Raw genomic sequence first — 16,238 nt, forward strand, 5'->3', positions numbered from 1 at the left:
CTACTATGTCAGTGGTTCTCAAACCTTTTCATGTGAAGGACCCCCAAAATTATATGTATTTGGCCACGGACCACCATCTCAAAATATGTAGTTCCAGGGACCACGCAGAAGCGAAATTTGAGTTACAAACAATCACTTTCAAAATACATATGTTCAAAGATTTGCACACATTTTCACAACTTTTTCAAAAATAGCAGATCTACAAGCTCGAGCTTGTATATCTGCTATTTTTTACTGGTTAAAGCATTCAATAATTCTAGGCCTAAATGGGTTCTAAGGTTGAAGAAGGTAGTGCAGTCACAAAGTTTCTGTTAAAAGAGGAGGCCTACTGGCCCAAAATATGAATAAACCGGACTTTAAATTATTGGGAATTGGACACAGCAACAGTATACATAATAATCACCTCTGATCCATGCAAGTAATAATGTATGCAAATTGTCTCCACGTCATTTATTAGGTTTTATTAATTGCACTGCTCATACATTTTTATCACTCACGCATAAATTCATAATTTTGTAGGGTTGTAGAAAAATACTATATTGAACTTTAGAGCACAACGTGATGCCAGAGTTGGCATCACCCTGGAAAGACTGTCACAGAATGGTCATTCACTAGAATCCGACTAGGTTAATAAAATAATCAAAAAGCATTTTCTTTAAATTATATAATTCGTTTTTAAAATTTCTTATATCAATGACTCAACACACAAAAATTATGTAGATTCTTTTGCCGTAGATTTTTGTAGATTAGTCTGATTAATCACTTGAGCTTTTTTGTACAATGGTGTCGTGCAAAAATAGTGAGCGTGTAATATTTACAGTACAGTAAAGACCTTGTCAGAGAACTACGGGGGCAATGTACAAAAAAAATGTGAATACACGTTTTCTTTTGTACACTGCCCTCGCATTAAGCGGTCAATAAGTTTGACATTTTTTGAAATAATCGTGATATTTATTTGAACTCGTATCACCGCCCCCGGCGCCCCGGCCCTACCCCGGAACCTCTTCTAGGCATTTGGAAGCTGTGTCGGGTGGCATGCAGCTCTGAGGGGAACGTTGATCACTGTCATGCCTCCATAATGACGGCACGGCCTGCTTTAAAAGCCTGAGAGGAGAGAGGAGTGTGTGTGTGTAAGCTCCCTAACACCTCCATCCCTTGGCCCGTCTCTGCAGCACACGGCCATCCATCATTCTACCACAAGGCTTATCTAGGCAGAGGCATGCTTGGCTGCTACTGAGCTGCACCGCTGGCATAACCCGCGCCATGGGAGGAGGTTGATGTGCGTGTGTGTGTGGGAGGGGGGGGGGGGGGGGGCATGTATCTCTCTTAGCGTTTGTCTGATTGTAATACAGCCGTGCATGTGTGTGTGCATGTATGGTTGCATTGATGTAACGTGTGTGTGTGTGTGTGTGTGTGTGTGTGTGTGTGTGTGTGTGTGTGTGTGTGTGTGTGTGTGTGTGTGCGCGCACTTAAGTGTGCATGTGTGTGTGGCAAGAGAGAGTCAGTGCACCCATGTCACTTAACCCCCCCTCCCCATCTACACTGGGGGTAACTTTCCAGTCCCATAGACGAGGCTGTCTGTGTCTGAAAATAGACCTATCTGATCACAGCTTCACCCTAACGGGGAAGCGCTCTCTCCCTCTCTCTCCCTCTCTCCCTCTCCCTCTCTCTCCCTCTCTCTCCCTCTCTCTCTCTTTCTCTGACTCGCTGCTCTGTTGTGTATCTGTTGGTTCCCAGGCTGGGCTCTGGATCTAAAGGTCGGCCAGGAGGAAGACTATCTGGAACCGTTAGGAGAAGGAGGGTGACATTTCTTTTGAGAAGAGGGACGAAGGTTAAAAGGCAGCTCGGGCTCACCTGCACCTGACTCCGCTTGGCGAAGCCTCCGGCCTTTTGGGTTTATGACGGTAAGCGTTAACTCCTGTACCTTGCACCTGTGCTCTGCTAGAGAAGGGTCAGGCTTTTTCATTGGCTGGGATAACTCTTGGGAAAGATATTCAGACGTGCCCCCGTTGAGCTCTGCCATGCTCCTGTTGATGCATGTTGCGTCTTGAGGCAAACACCATCAGTTCAGCCTGGTTGAGAGGACGTGGGTGAGAATGTACCCACAAGAAAGTCTCAATGCAGAACATTGTTTATTTAACATTATTTAGGCTATTGGTGAATGGTTCCTCCTATACTGTATATATACCTATATCCCCCCCCCCCCCATGTTGATACATTAATTTAAACAAAAATACTAATGCATGCCACATTTCAAACAATACAATTATTGTTTGGAAATGCAGCAAATAAGTTTGTTTTGTATTGAGGATCAAATGTGTACTGTCTGTCACAAAGGGTATAAACATCTAAAAATATGAAATTAGTCTATCATTATATATAATTATTTCTTTCTTGTGACGCATGTACACAGTTTTTGCACAGACTGCCATTCTTAAAAGAGAAAGCAATGTAAAAGCTATAAACCACAATCACTTGTTACAAACCAAACACCCAAAGGGGACTAGTACTTATCTGTTTCGCCAAACCCCAGAATTATACCCCAGGGATAGAATTTCCGTCTGTTCCGTCAGTGGACAGGACAAAATGGTGTCAAATAAAACAGCGGTTTCCACCCATATGGTCCCGGGAAATACTGAGCTTGCATTTTTAGGTTAGAAATGTGTTTTATGCACAGACATACCACATTTATGATACCTCGTGTGACAAACAAAACCAGCATGTCCCCTGAATCAAGTTGAAACCTTAGGCGTAATTGCAGAAAATGTAATCTAAATCACTGTCAAACCCGATTTCTGTACTATACTGACATTTATACTGACATTTAAAAGAAAAAGAAAGAAAGTTTGAAACTATAATCCCCCCCTCCTGTGTTCTCACTACCAACCGTCTCATCTTTTTATATTTTTAGTATTTCATCTTTCAACAGAGTGCCCCAGAATCTCCCTCTCTCCTTTCTACCTCCATCCATCTCTTGTTACACCCCTTTTTTCGCATTATCTTCTTTCCCCGCGCAACAATAGCCACGCACCAACCCCTCCATTAGGGCCGGTCTCGGAGGTGTTGTGGAATGTCACCTTGAGCCCTTGGGTACGCAGCGAGGGGTGTTTCCCAGCCCCCGGTCCGCGGCTTGCCTGGCTCGGCTCACTCGCTCCCTCTTTTGACCTGCTGCACACAGAGGGCCTTTGTTGGGGGCCCCGTTAAACTCCACAGGGAGCTCTCTCTCAGTCGCTTTTTTTTGTCTGACTAGGGGACAGCCGTGAAAAATTCTTCCATGTACAACATGTTCGCAAGAATTGATTAATACTTAAGTAGCGACAGGCTATTCCATGTTCCAAATTTTTACCTTGAAATTAAATTTGTTATCTTTGGTTAGTGATGCTTGTTGCTTTGTGTTGGATGTGGTTTGATTGTGCTGTAGGATTTCTGTGAATGAAATAATAGGTCTTGAATTTATCTAATTCTATTTCTGTTAATCTGATTCTAATTTGTGTCTTTGTTTTACTTTCTCTGTTACTGAATTGCCTGGTTACCACTATTTTGAAGTAGGCGATGCTTTGCTGTACCTGACAGCTCTTTTGAGCTGGGTTTAATTTATGGGAGGACATTCCTTGAATAAACCTTTTAAATGTGCCAGTCTGGTGGAATAAGATCTCTCAGGAGGCAAGAAGCTGAAAAGGAATGCACTGAAACGTCACCGGTTCAGTTTTCAGACTGTTCCCTTTTTTTGTGTGACTCTGTTGTCCCTCTATTTGCCTCCCCTGCTCTTCCTCATTCTTTCCTGTTAGCGGCTGTTTGTTTGAACACCTCTGACGTAAACAAGGACAACGCCCGGCTTTTTGAATTGCCCAGTGCAGGATGCAGGTTATTTTTTAAGAAAAAGGAAAAACAAGGCTCTCAAGCTGCAGCCTTGAGAACGTGTTACACTCACAGAGAAACATGTCCTCTTCCTTGGTCTGACACGAATCTCACGCACGCACGCACACACACACACAAACAAACACACACAATCCTCACCCACACTCTGGCTGTGTTGTATTTTAATAGTGACCATAATTAAATTACAGTACTGTACAAGCAGTCTTTTAGTGAAGCCAAAATCATTAGCATGGCTATTTGCGGCAGACTGTGTTGGCCCTGAAACTGTAGCTGGAAAAACATAAACACAAACAAAAGCAAAGGTCATGAAGTGTTTGGCATTGGTACTTTTTCAGACTTGTGTTGACCTACTGTAGTATTCAGGCAATTAGCATCCGAGTCTTTGACCCTCAAACTTATCCATCTGCCTATCTGCCTGTCTGCGGTGAAGGGGCGTAGAAATCATTTGTTAATCTCAATATAAAATCCCCCCAAACCAACAGCCAAACATTGGATATACATTCTCCTTTTGGAGAATCAATCACATTTGTGTGTGTGTGTGCGTGCGTGCGTGCGTGCGTGCGTGCGTGCGTGCCGTGAGAGAGAGAGAGACAGACAGAGAGAGAGATTTTGAGTCTTAAACAAAGCTCATCTTCAATAATGCCTCCACATCGGTAACTTCTGCTGCACAGCGGTCCCGGTTAAAGATCCTCCCCATGGTGACTCTGTGACACTTGTGGCTGGGAATGTCTTAACACTTGGCTTTAGTGTCCACAAGGGACATTAAGATTCTTCAGATAGAGTTCTCTCTGTGCTTCAGACCCCCTCTGAGGTCAAGGGTCCCGTCTAATGGCAGTAAATATAGCGCCCTCGCTAATCATCTTCCCCTTATCTTCCCCGCTTCACTTGTTTGACGGTGTACCTGGGGAATTCAGACTATGTATGGGCATGTAATCTAAACCTCTCCAGATACACATTCAGTCTTAAGCAAAGAATGGTTGTTTTTTTCTGATACGTATTTCGGTATTTTATTGACTTTAACCTTTTTAGCTGGTCAGCAGGACCAGCTCTTTAAACAGATTACATTGTCCTGAGACATTCAGGGGACCTAGGGGACCTATTTGCCGATTGGCTGTCCATGTCACATGGTCACCGAGCTCATGATCCATTGGCCAGGCCCTCCAGATCTGTACTGCTGTAATGACATATTTTGTCCAGCAGGGAGCACCATTCCTTCACACTGAGGCGGTGCCTGTGGCCAGCCTGCTTGTGATAAATGAAACAGAAGAAAAGAGAGGTCTATACTTGAGTAAAAGTACAAAAGTATTGGCATCAAAGTACAAAATGTTTGTATGATTGCTTGTAGATCGGCTATCATTCTTTGATTTTCACAAGTCATTGTTGACATCATCATCCATTTAACACATTGGCCGCCATTTTAACATTGACTGTATGGCTCCCCTGCCATTTTGTTTAATGAAAAAATTGATATATTTTTTTTATATTGACATTTTTCCTAAATTCTGTGTTTTTTCGACAATGTTATACCGTACCTGACAAGAAAGAAGACAAGCTCTAGTCTCATCAAAAAATAAAGAAATTGAATAAAAAGCTTTTTTTTCTATAGTTGTAGCCATCTCAAAATAGCCATTTTTGACCAAAATCCAGCTATATTTGAAATAACAGGAGTTATTCACCTTTTTGTGATTGATGGCTTTTCGAGCGAATAACTCTGTTGATATTTGTATTTATGGCGTCAGGCACTTATCAGATAAGTGTACTAGTGTAATAAGTGTAATTGTGTAATAGGGCAATAACTGGAATAGTGTAATAGGGCTGTAATAGGTCACCTCTTGCCCTTAGGGCGTCTTACTGACTTCACACAAATAGAAATAAGCTTTTTACCTTTTATTCAGCATTCAAGTGTTTTATTTTGCACAGATCACACACGCACGCACGCACGCACGCACGCACGCACGCACGCACGCACACACACACACACACACACACACACACACACACACACACACACACACACACACACACACACACACACACACACACACACACACACACACACACACACATAACTTTATATAAGGCCTATGTGTATAACTGTAAATATGTTCCCCATATTCAACTTTTTTATTTATTTGTGGCACTTGCTTTGGCGATGTAAACGTAGCCTATGTTTTCTCATGCCAAAGCAAAGCCCTGCTTCATCATACAAGACTGTCGCACAAAATAGCAGAGTAACTTCATTGCTATCAGTTCTCTATATGTCGTTGTTGGGTGGAAACCTTGTATGTCCAAAACCGTTCGTTTTGTATTTATCATCTATAAAATGTACTAAACTAGTGAAAACAGCCGATCTACAAGCACACAACGCCGGCGTTGGACATACAAGGTTTCCACCCGACAACTAGAGAACTGATAGCAATAAAGTTACTCTGCTTGTTGGTGATCCGGCCTGGGTCTGTACCGGATGCGGAGACGTTTCTTGCGTGCATGTGAATGTTACATAACCGGATACAGTAGGCGGGCTTTAGAACGGAACAGACTGCAGCGATCACACAGACACCCACGCCCTCCTTCAAGCTGCAAGCACTCCAAGCAGTTGTTGCGCGGCGCGCCTCAAACACGAGCACATGCGCGATTGCGCGTGCACGCCATAGGGAGGACGCACGCTGCTGCTGCTGCTGCAGAACAACAACAGTATAGTTTAGGTTAGGATGTAAACCACAACAGTAAACTTACTGACAATGACGATCGCCGTGTTTGAGTTTCTTCCCGTTGGATTCCACTCGGTCGCGACGTGTTGTAGATCTGCTATTTTCACTACTTTTCTTTTGTTACACCGCTGGTAGTTTGGACGCAACCTTCTTGTGAGAACTGGAATATAATACTCCTCATCAGCCTCCATGGTCACGCTTGGATGCAAGGCGTTGTGTGCTTGCATATCTGCTATTTTCAGCAGTTTTGTTACATACCGATGGAAGTTATATGGACGCGAAGCGTTGCTTTTCTTCAATGGTTGCCTGACTTGAGGAGTCCGCCGGGGGAGGGGGGATATTTTCTCCTCTCCACTCCCGTAGCAGGGCTTGAAGATCGGTTGGTGCTCGACTGGACCGGCCAACGGCGCTGCATCTTGTCCAGTAGGTGATTGTGTTGTTTGTAACCTCGCCTCACCAGGCTTTATATATGTGTGTTTGTAGTGGGCTGAGGATCTGTTCCAACTGGGTGTCGGACCAAATGATGGGCCCTGGGTACAAGGATTCACTGCGGGCCCCCCATGAATTTTCTTGGGTGATTTCAAAAATAGATATATACAAGCTCACAGCATGGCACCGAGTGTCGCGCTACAAGCTTGTAGATCTGCTATTTTTCAATAGCAAAAGTATAAAATAATGAAGCCCCTTCCACCTTGGGCCCTAGTAACTCAGACTCAGTCCCACTTTTCCCTTGTGAGTTGTGACGCTCCTGCTCTGATCTTGTTGTCTGACTGGGCCTGGGACATAATATTTTGTCGTGGAGACTTTGGGGGTTATGAAGGTGTGTGTTCTGTTGGCCCATGTGGCAGGTTATGGCTTTCCAAGTGAACATTTTACTGGATTTTGTTTGATTTGTGCATGGTCTCAGATCCAGCTGCTCCGTTTCGCTTCTGCGAGCCCTTGCACCAGGCATGTACACACATAGACATCAAAGGGGGCTTGAGCCCCTGCCCCTGAGGGCTGCATTCAATAGAATTGTCCACCAAAAGGCCCCTTTAGAAATGTCAGCCCCTGCCTCTCTAAATATTCTCTGCACATCCCTGCCCCACATCCCTCTACATGCGTGTGCCCAGTGTGTCGCTGATTTCACTCTGCGGGCTGCAGGCTGCCACTCTAAATGCATTCACTGTGGTTTATTGAGAGTTTTATTCATTTTTATTGAGATTTATACATTATTACACTCTTGTTTTCAAACACACTTACTTTGATGAGTGATATCTTTGGTTCCCTTTAAGTGAGAAACCCCAAACTTTGTCACGGGCTAATTAAGAGTCTAATTAAACATTACATTATATAAAAGCAAATTCTCGGGACTATCGGGCCTGGCGGGGAACGACATTTAAAATTTCTCGGGACTATCGGGGGAGGCGGGGAATGAGTTAAGCTTTATAATTAGCTTCATACTAACATTAACATTATTTTTCTTCTTTCAATTCTAAACGTAGAGATTAGGTTATGAAAGGAAGGTGATTAGGTGATGAAAACTAGCAAAACTATAGCAGCCATTCACTTTAATCAACGCGATGCATCCAATGTAATTGTGATGAGGATGTCAAACAAACGTTTATCACGTCGTATTTAATTATACTTCATCTGTTACAGATGATTGTCCAAATAAACCGTACGTTATTTAAACTGTGAGCCATTTATAGACAATATGCAGTGTTGCCCTGGGCATCGTTGTAGGCTGTAGTAGGTGATGTGTCACACCATCTGCATACCATCTGCATTAACATATGAACTGAACGAGTATGCAAGTTGTCAATGATTTAACTCTATGACCATGATATGGGCTTTGGTGTGAAGTCATGAAAATATCGTACCCTACACAATTTACAAAAGCAACACAAAGTACATTCATTGATGAGCTGCTTCTTCCTGTCATCTGATCAGTGTCCACACAGTAGATTAATTCGAGTTGCATTTTAATATCAAATGAAACAGAGCAAAAACGATGTGCTGAATGAACCAATGCGAGTCTTTGAGAATTACAGTTAGTATCTTCACAAATAATGAGCACATTTCTAGAGACATGGTAACACATTCATTGTACTAAATGACAAGAAAGCATATATTTAGAACGATATGTAGCAGTGAAATACCACAAGATTTTGGAAAATGCCTACAATCAATACACTTATTTGAACACCTTGGTTACATTAAGTTCTGCATAATGCGTACTTTCTGCTTTTGGTACATTTCAATACAAATACTTTTTATACTTGTACTCAAGTAAATTTTGAATACAAGTCTTCCACTTGTATGATACTTAAGTAAAGAATGCGAGTACTTTTCCCACTACTGCCTAATAAGCATGCTAGTTTTAGTAAAATCAGACATCACAGATAGATTTATAGAGTAATAGGCTATATGGCAACTGTAAACTTAGCAGGAGTCCTCCAGGCTATGGGGGAAAGTAGCTGTTGGAAAAAGTACTCAAATGTTTTACACTTGTTTTTTTAAAAGTATCTTAAAAGTATCAATACTGCACTGTAGATGTACTCAGTTATAAGTAAAAGTCACACACACACACACACACACACACACACACACACACACACACACACACACACACACACACACACACACACACACACACACACACACATACACGGGGGGGGGGGAGTGACAAAATTCATAGATCTAGAACACAGACTTCATAGATATAGAACACAGAATATGTACAGTACAGTACAGTGAGGTACAGTATACAGTACAGTAAAGTACAGTAAGGTAATACGCAGTTATTACTGTTGTTTGAGCACGCCCGAGTTTTTTCAAAACTTTTTTTTTCCAAAAAACATTTTTTTCCAAAACTTTTTTTTTTCAAAAAACATTTTTTTTTTTTTTTTTCAAAAAACATTTTTTTTTTCATCTGACCAGCTTATATATTGACTGTGTCAATTCTTGTTTATGTTTTAGTCAGCGCATAAAACACCTTCCTTGAAGTACTATTCAGATCACGATACAATTTTCCTACTATATGATGATGACATGCAAGGAGTTTACAGTATGTTGCACTGTACAGTGTTTGATTATAGCCAAACATTTTGTGTAATTGACAAATACCGTTTTTTCCACTCACTGCACTGAACATTTTTCCGCCCAGAGTGTGGAATTCAAAATGTGGTCATTCTGGTCTCAGTCTTATATCTGTAGGTTACTGCTGTCCATAGCATCCTAGCTTAGATTTTAGTGTGTTTATATGGCCCCTAACTATCAGCGTTAGCTCACACATTGCTGTTTAACCATGCTTCCTTCCAGGGGTGTCGCACACATTCTGGGCCCTGCGTACAAGGATTCACTGCGAGCCCCCCATGAAATGTTGTTCATAGGGGGAGGGGGTCTTTAGAACTGTTGAAAAATAGCAAATATTTCAAATCGTCCTAGTGTTTTTGGAAAAGTTTCTGTCAGTGGTGGTCAAACCTTTTCACGTGAAGGACCCCCTAAAATATTATGTATTTGGCCATGGACCCCCATCTCAAAATATTTAGTCCCAGGGACCCCCAGAAGCAAAATTCTAGTTACAAATGTTCGCTTAAATTTTTTTTCACGAGTTTAAAAAAAATCAAACCTCGGTTCGAAGTGGAGCGGTGAATCTGAGCAGCTATACCCTGTGTGTGTTGCTAAATGCCTAAACTGTAAACTGTGCCTGTGAGTGAGTGGTGAGTGTGCCTGGCCTGCACAAAACAGCGCCCCTCCTTTAACTAGTGTGTTGTGTGTGGCCACTCAAGGTATTGCCAGGCTACGGACACGGCCAGCCAGCCACCCAGCCAGCCAGCCACCCAGCCAGCCACCCAGCCACATACCCACGGACATACCTGTCTATTGGGAGCGCTTTCACCGCTCCAAAAATAGCAGATCTACAAGCTCGCAGCGCGGCACTCGGTGCTGTGCTGTGAGCTTGTATATCTGCTATTTTTCAATAGCTAAAGTATCAAATAATTAAGGCCCCTCCACCTTGGAGGGGCCTGTTCAGACATTGCTGTTTAACCATGCTTCCTTCTCCGTGGTCATCCCAACTTTAACCTTGAAACAAGTTAGCGATTAAGGCTAGCATCAGAGGCACTGAAACTAGCCCAGAATCTAACTTTCTTTTATCAGTTCACATAAAACACCAAGTCAACACTGAAGATGTTAAAATGCCCACAGTATTTGAACATTTCCAGACTAGTGTTAGCTTAGTGTTTTAGGGGAACAGATAAAAGATTGTTTCTGAAATAGTTTACCCAGCTAGAATACTACCACCCCCCACCCCCACCCCCTCTCCTTATAACCACAGCGAGAACTACTAGCATTAAGATAAGAGATGTGATAACATGAAATCATTTCTTTACAGATGACTGCCCTTTGGCTTTTTCCACACATTTAACTTTAAGGGGTTGAAATAACACATTCCATGCAATCTTAAGTGCAGATTGTCTCTATATATTATTTAGCCGGATTACATTCGAACTTGGATCCCTCTTAGCCATACAGAAAAACATAGATTGCCATTACTCACTATGTTCTATAGTAATGATTAATTCCTTTACAAAAGCCCTTGGGACCTTGCAACAAATTGTAGTTTAGTAATCATACAAGCATTTCGATATTTAAACGTTTAATTTGACAGTTATTGTTTTCAAAACTCATTGGATGTACACGTAGTCTGTGGTGTCTCACATGCCTGCACATATTGCACATGCTAAAAGGATAACACTTAAAGGGATATTCCACTTTAAAAAAAAACTCTGCCTTGCATGGGTCTGCCTCCCCAGGCCCAGGGCCTCTCCACATACACACCCATTGTAACTTCAAACTCCATTTTAACCATGATAGATTCATTAAAAACACCCATTATTTTAAAAATAAAAATAAATGAAAAAGGTTATTGAGAAAACACAGTCTGCTCACGTATTAGGAGGGTATTATGAGTCACCAGAAAAAATAATGGGAGTTTTTAATGAATCAGGGTGTTCATAAAAGCCTGATTAGATGATAAAGTGACCAAAAGTTTTTTTGAAAGTGGAATATCCCTTTAAAGCCCTGAGAGCTAGTTTCCATTGTGGTCCTATATGTATTCAATTCATCAAGACAATACAAGAAATCATCAATACTAGGAGCAGTAAAGGTATTTATTGAAAGACAGTGGTAGGTAATTTCTTTTGACAAGCTGGAAGACTCGTCTAGGTCCAGTTGCACATTGCAGACAGGTGCTCTTTTATGTGCTTTTGAAGGAGGGGAGTCAAACTTTTCGATGGCTGGTGGTCGGGCATTCTTCGTTTTGGTGGCATAGGCCAGGGGTCTTCAACGTTTTTAGGCCAAGGACCCCTTAGTTGAGAGAGAAAGAGATGAAGCAGGGACCCCCACAACCTTATCATACATAGATTCCATATAGTTTCATCGTTTGACAGCACAATTATCAGTGTATTTTGGATTCATGTCAGTTTGTGTTTTTAGATATTTTACCACTTGCACCGTCAATACTTAATAAACTTGACCTTTCACTCTGTACTTAGTCTGCTCTTTTTCCCCTCTACACCAAACCTCTTTGCCGAAAATAGCCGATCTACAAGCTCACAACGCCTCGTAGCTGTGAGGCGTTGTGAGCTTGTAGATCTGCTATTTTTGGCTAAAGTTCTCTGAATATTGCCGCTAAGGTTCAAGTGGTTTATATAAAAAAATGGTTTCTATGACACAAAGATTTGGAGGACCCACTTGTAGTAACTTTGACCCCCTGTTGAAGACCCCTGGGCATAGGCTAATAGTATAATGAATGCATCCCCATGTTTGTGCTGAATCTGGGGGGAATGAGTACTAATCTAGTAGGTTTATGTTCTGAAAGAGTTGTAGCACTACTCTAGGATGACAACCACCTATAGCACCCATATTTAATAAGCAGACTCTACCGACTGGCACAGCTGTCACATGGCCACAGCCACGTCTGGCCTGCATTGGTGCATATTACTTTGGTCTCAGCACCTGTATGCACTTGGGACTTTGGCGTGATGACAAAGTTGAAATGTCTTTCCTAACAAGCTCTTGGATATATGCTCACAGACTGACAGCTTTAAACACACTGAAATGCAAAAAGAAAAAGAAAAAACATTTTTGAAGTTTCCCAAACAGTGTGTCGGGACCCATTTGTGGCCATTTTTATGGGTCACAACATTTTCATTTCCTACATATCTCGATTTTTGTTAAATTAAATTAAATATATTTGTATTAACTTGTTGACTGCCGGGCGCCGCTAGTGGCCGCTAGAGTGCCAGCCATTCTCCCGTAAGCATTCACTATCACATCCGGGTCGCCAGCCAGAACTGGCTTGGCTTTTCACTGCAATGAGTGCTATGAGATCGAGCCGGAGGAAGTTAGCTATCAGTTAGCCAACGGCTATGTAATTTTTTAGAAGACCGATCTAAAGCTATTCAGCCGCAAAAAAAAACGTTTCTGCTGGCCTCGGAACACAATGCGGAGAAAATCCGCTCTAAAGATGTGACTTTTTATTGGAGTGGGCGGCGTGGTGCGGCGGCGTTGCCCGATTACGGGCCGTGTAAACAGAGTCGCGGCCCCGGGCTTGGATGGACATTTAGACCGGGGCTTCGTTGAGGCCTCCGATTATTTAATTCATTTTACTAAAGGAACCGAAAATGTTCGGTGTTTGTAATCCTTAATACGTCTTGCAAAAATAACGTTTTTTTGGGGGGGCTCTAAACTTTATTCTAAACCATTTTCAATGGAATAAATCATCGGGACAAATAGAATGGCTCGTTGGGAAGCGGTGGAGGAGCCAGGACCACCCACGTCGCTACTACAGGTCAGGGTAAGTGAAATAGATAAAAAAAATTGTATTGGAATGGAAAAAAGAACCGAAATTATTCGGTTTTAGCACTAAATGAGTTAAAATAAATATATATAAAAAAATTAATAAACATATATAAAAAAAAAAGTTAATATATAAACACATTTTAAAACAAACAAATAAACAAATGTAAGAAAAAAATAAGAAAATAAATACAAAATAATAATAATTACGAAGTAGTGAAAATAGCCAATCCTCAAGCTTGTGAGCTTGTAGATTTGCTTTTTTTCACTAGTTTGGGTCCTACTAGGCAAACCTCTGATTTCTCTTTTGGATCACAGGCTAAAAGCTTTGGGAACCACAGTAACAGCCAGGGATCATAATCAAGGAGGAACCACAGTATAGGCCCATGATGGCAGGCCAAGTTGAACATTTAGTTGAGACAGATACAGTAAATCCCAGGGGCGTCAATTGGGTATGGCAGGGGTATGCAGCTGCCATACCCTGGGTCCAGGGGGAAAATAAAAGTTACTTATAAATATAAATCCATGAATGTCTCTTCGTCTATCTGTGCCGGTTATTATGTTGTTAAATTACAGTAAAATAACTACAAATGCAAAAAGTTTACAAAATGGTCACTTTAACAAGGTATTATAATTATATTCTCCACACTTTTATTCTCCCCATCTTGACAAAATGGTATATTCCCAGGTTCCGCAGGTCAGCTGCACAGGTGCAAAGCATTATTGTTAATTGTGGCACGTTTAGTAACATGCCAAGTTTAGCTGCACTTGAACAACCATTCCAGGCTGCCATATCCAGCCCAAGAAACCGTAGAAACGGGAGGGAAAATAAAATGTACTAAATGTATCATGCCTGTTGCTAAGGTATGGCAACATGACTGTTGTCTTGCACGCGCGAGGGAAAATAAAATGGGAGGGAAAATAAAATGTACTAAATGTATCATGCCTGTTGCTAAGGTATGGCAACTTGACTGGTGTCTTGCACGCACGCCTTCGCGGTTCGCGCGCGTGCAAGACACCAGTCATGTTGCCATACCTTAGCTTTTTCTGAACTGACGCCACTGGTAAATCCACAGGGAAATTAGGTTCAATTCGGCACCCCTAAATTTAGATATTCAGAGTGTTATCCTAGTCCCTAAGACAGCCCAATTAATATTCTTCATGAATAGGCTAGCTCATGACCTGTATTAACAAAAAGCAAAAACATCCCCATAAGTGTATCCCCTCCGCCACAGGGCCCCTAACCCCTCACACTGCATTTAATTCCTGTGGCCTATTTATGGTACGTTGCTCTCCGAAGACTTGTGTTCACAAGTGTGACTCTTTAACCCCCAGCTGCCACAGATGCCTGCGTGGTCTTTAAAGGAGAAAGTTGTCATAAAAATCGTTCATGTCACACGGCGCAAATAAAGCAACTGTCGCCTTTGAGACTCGGGACAGACCTCCCTGTGTCTCGCAGAGACTCGGGACGGACCTCCATGTGTTCTTAACCAGTGGTGGGAAAAGTACAATGTGGAAATACTCTGTTGCAAGTAAAAGTCTGGTATTCAAAATGTACTTGAGTAAAAGTACAAAAATAATGGTATAAAAATGTACTTAAAGTAGGGGTGGGCGATATGGAAAAATACAATATCACGATATTTTCCCAAGCTGTATCACGATACACGATTTTATCACAATTCTTTTTCACATTGGTTTTATGGTTATTTTTCAAGTTACTTGACAAAAGCCAGACTCTCTGGGTTCCTTTTGGGAGGTCTAATTTGAACTTTACAAGTATGTAACTTTGACAGTATTCAAATGAAACCAAATGGACGGGTCCATTTGGTTTCATTTGTATACTGTCAGAGTTAAGTGGAGACCTTGACATTTTAAAGTTTGAGAACTACTGATTTAGACAAAAATGCAGGTTTAAATTGAATTCTGCAATGAATCTCTGTATTAACTAGGGGTGTAACGATATAGTAACTGTATCGAAATATCGTTTTTAACAAAAAAAATCGAAGTATATCGAAATGAAAACAGCTAAAATCGAATCGAATCGTTTTATTTTGTATCGTATCGAATCGGCAGTGCAAAGAATCGATTGTATCGATACTACCTACTTGTGCATTGTATTTAGTATTTTTATGAAGAAAAAATTAAAAGGAGGGGTTTCATTACTTTTCCTTTCCATATAGCTACACTGGTCTATCGATAAATGTGTGTAATCTCTGTGTTTACTTATTTCTATCCATATTAATACATGTTTCCCTTAAAAACCTGCACTATCCACACCTTTCACACAGATTTAATTTCTTTGCTAAATAGTTACTATATCGATTTTAAATCATTAAATCGAATCGTATCGTATCGCCATGAATGATCCAATATCGTCCATGTATCGTATCGTCAACCATGTATCGTGATATGTATCGAATCGCTATTAAAATGTATCGTTACACCCCTAGTATTAACGATTAAACAGAATTTCTTACAAGGCTCCCTCAATTGTATCACGATATATACCGGTACGATACCTCTGAAAAGGCATATCGTGGAGACATTGTATCGCCTCAACGATAATGATCACCATATCGCCCACCCCTAACTTAAAGTACCAAAAGTAAAAAGTACTCGTTTGGCAGAATTTCTGTTTTCACAGGTTTCAAATAAATAAGATATATGAAAAATCTTTGAAAATAGCCGATCTATAATTAGCTCTTGGCCGAAATGTATAGGGCTGAAGTGGTTAATGTATGTTTTGTAATAATAATCCAAATCTAAAAAGTAACTATCAACTAAAGATTTCCAATTGTAGCG

General features: G+C 41.3%; 1 protein-coding gene across 1 annotated transcript in view; it reads left to right on the forward strand.

Moving 5' to 3' along the window:
- The window catches only part of sorbs2a (sorbin and SH3 domain containing 2a), a 125,129-nt gene that overhangs the window by 41,444 nt on the left and 67,447 nt on the right, over positions 1-16,238 (forward strand). Inside the window, exon 2 of the mRNA XM_080722646.1 lies at positions 1,738-1,904. The gene's annotated coding sequence lies outside the window, so the exon portion shown is untranslated. The remainder of the gene's footprint in view (positions 1-1,737; positions 1,905-16,238) is intronic.

Source organism: Nannobrachium achirus (assembly GCF_963921795.1).
Source record: "Nannobrachium achirus genome assembly, chromosome: 3".
NCBI classification, from domain to species: domain Eukaryota; kingdom Metazoa; phylum Chordata; class Actinopteri; order Myctophiformes; family Myctophidae; genus Nannobrachium; species Nannobrachium achirus.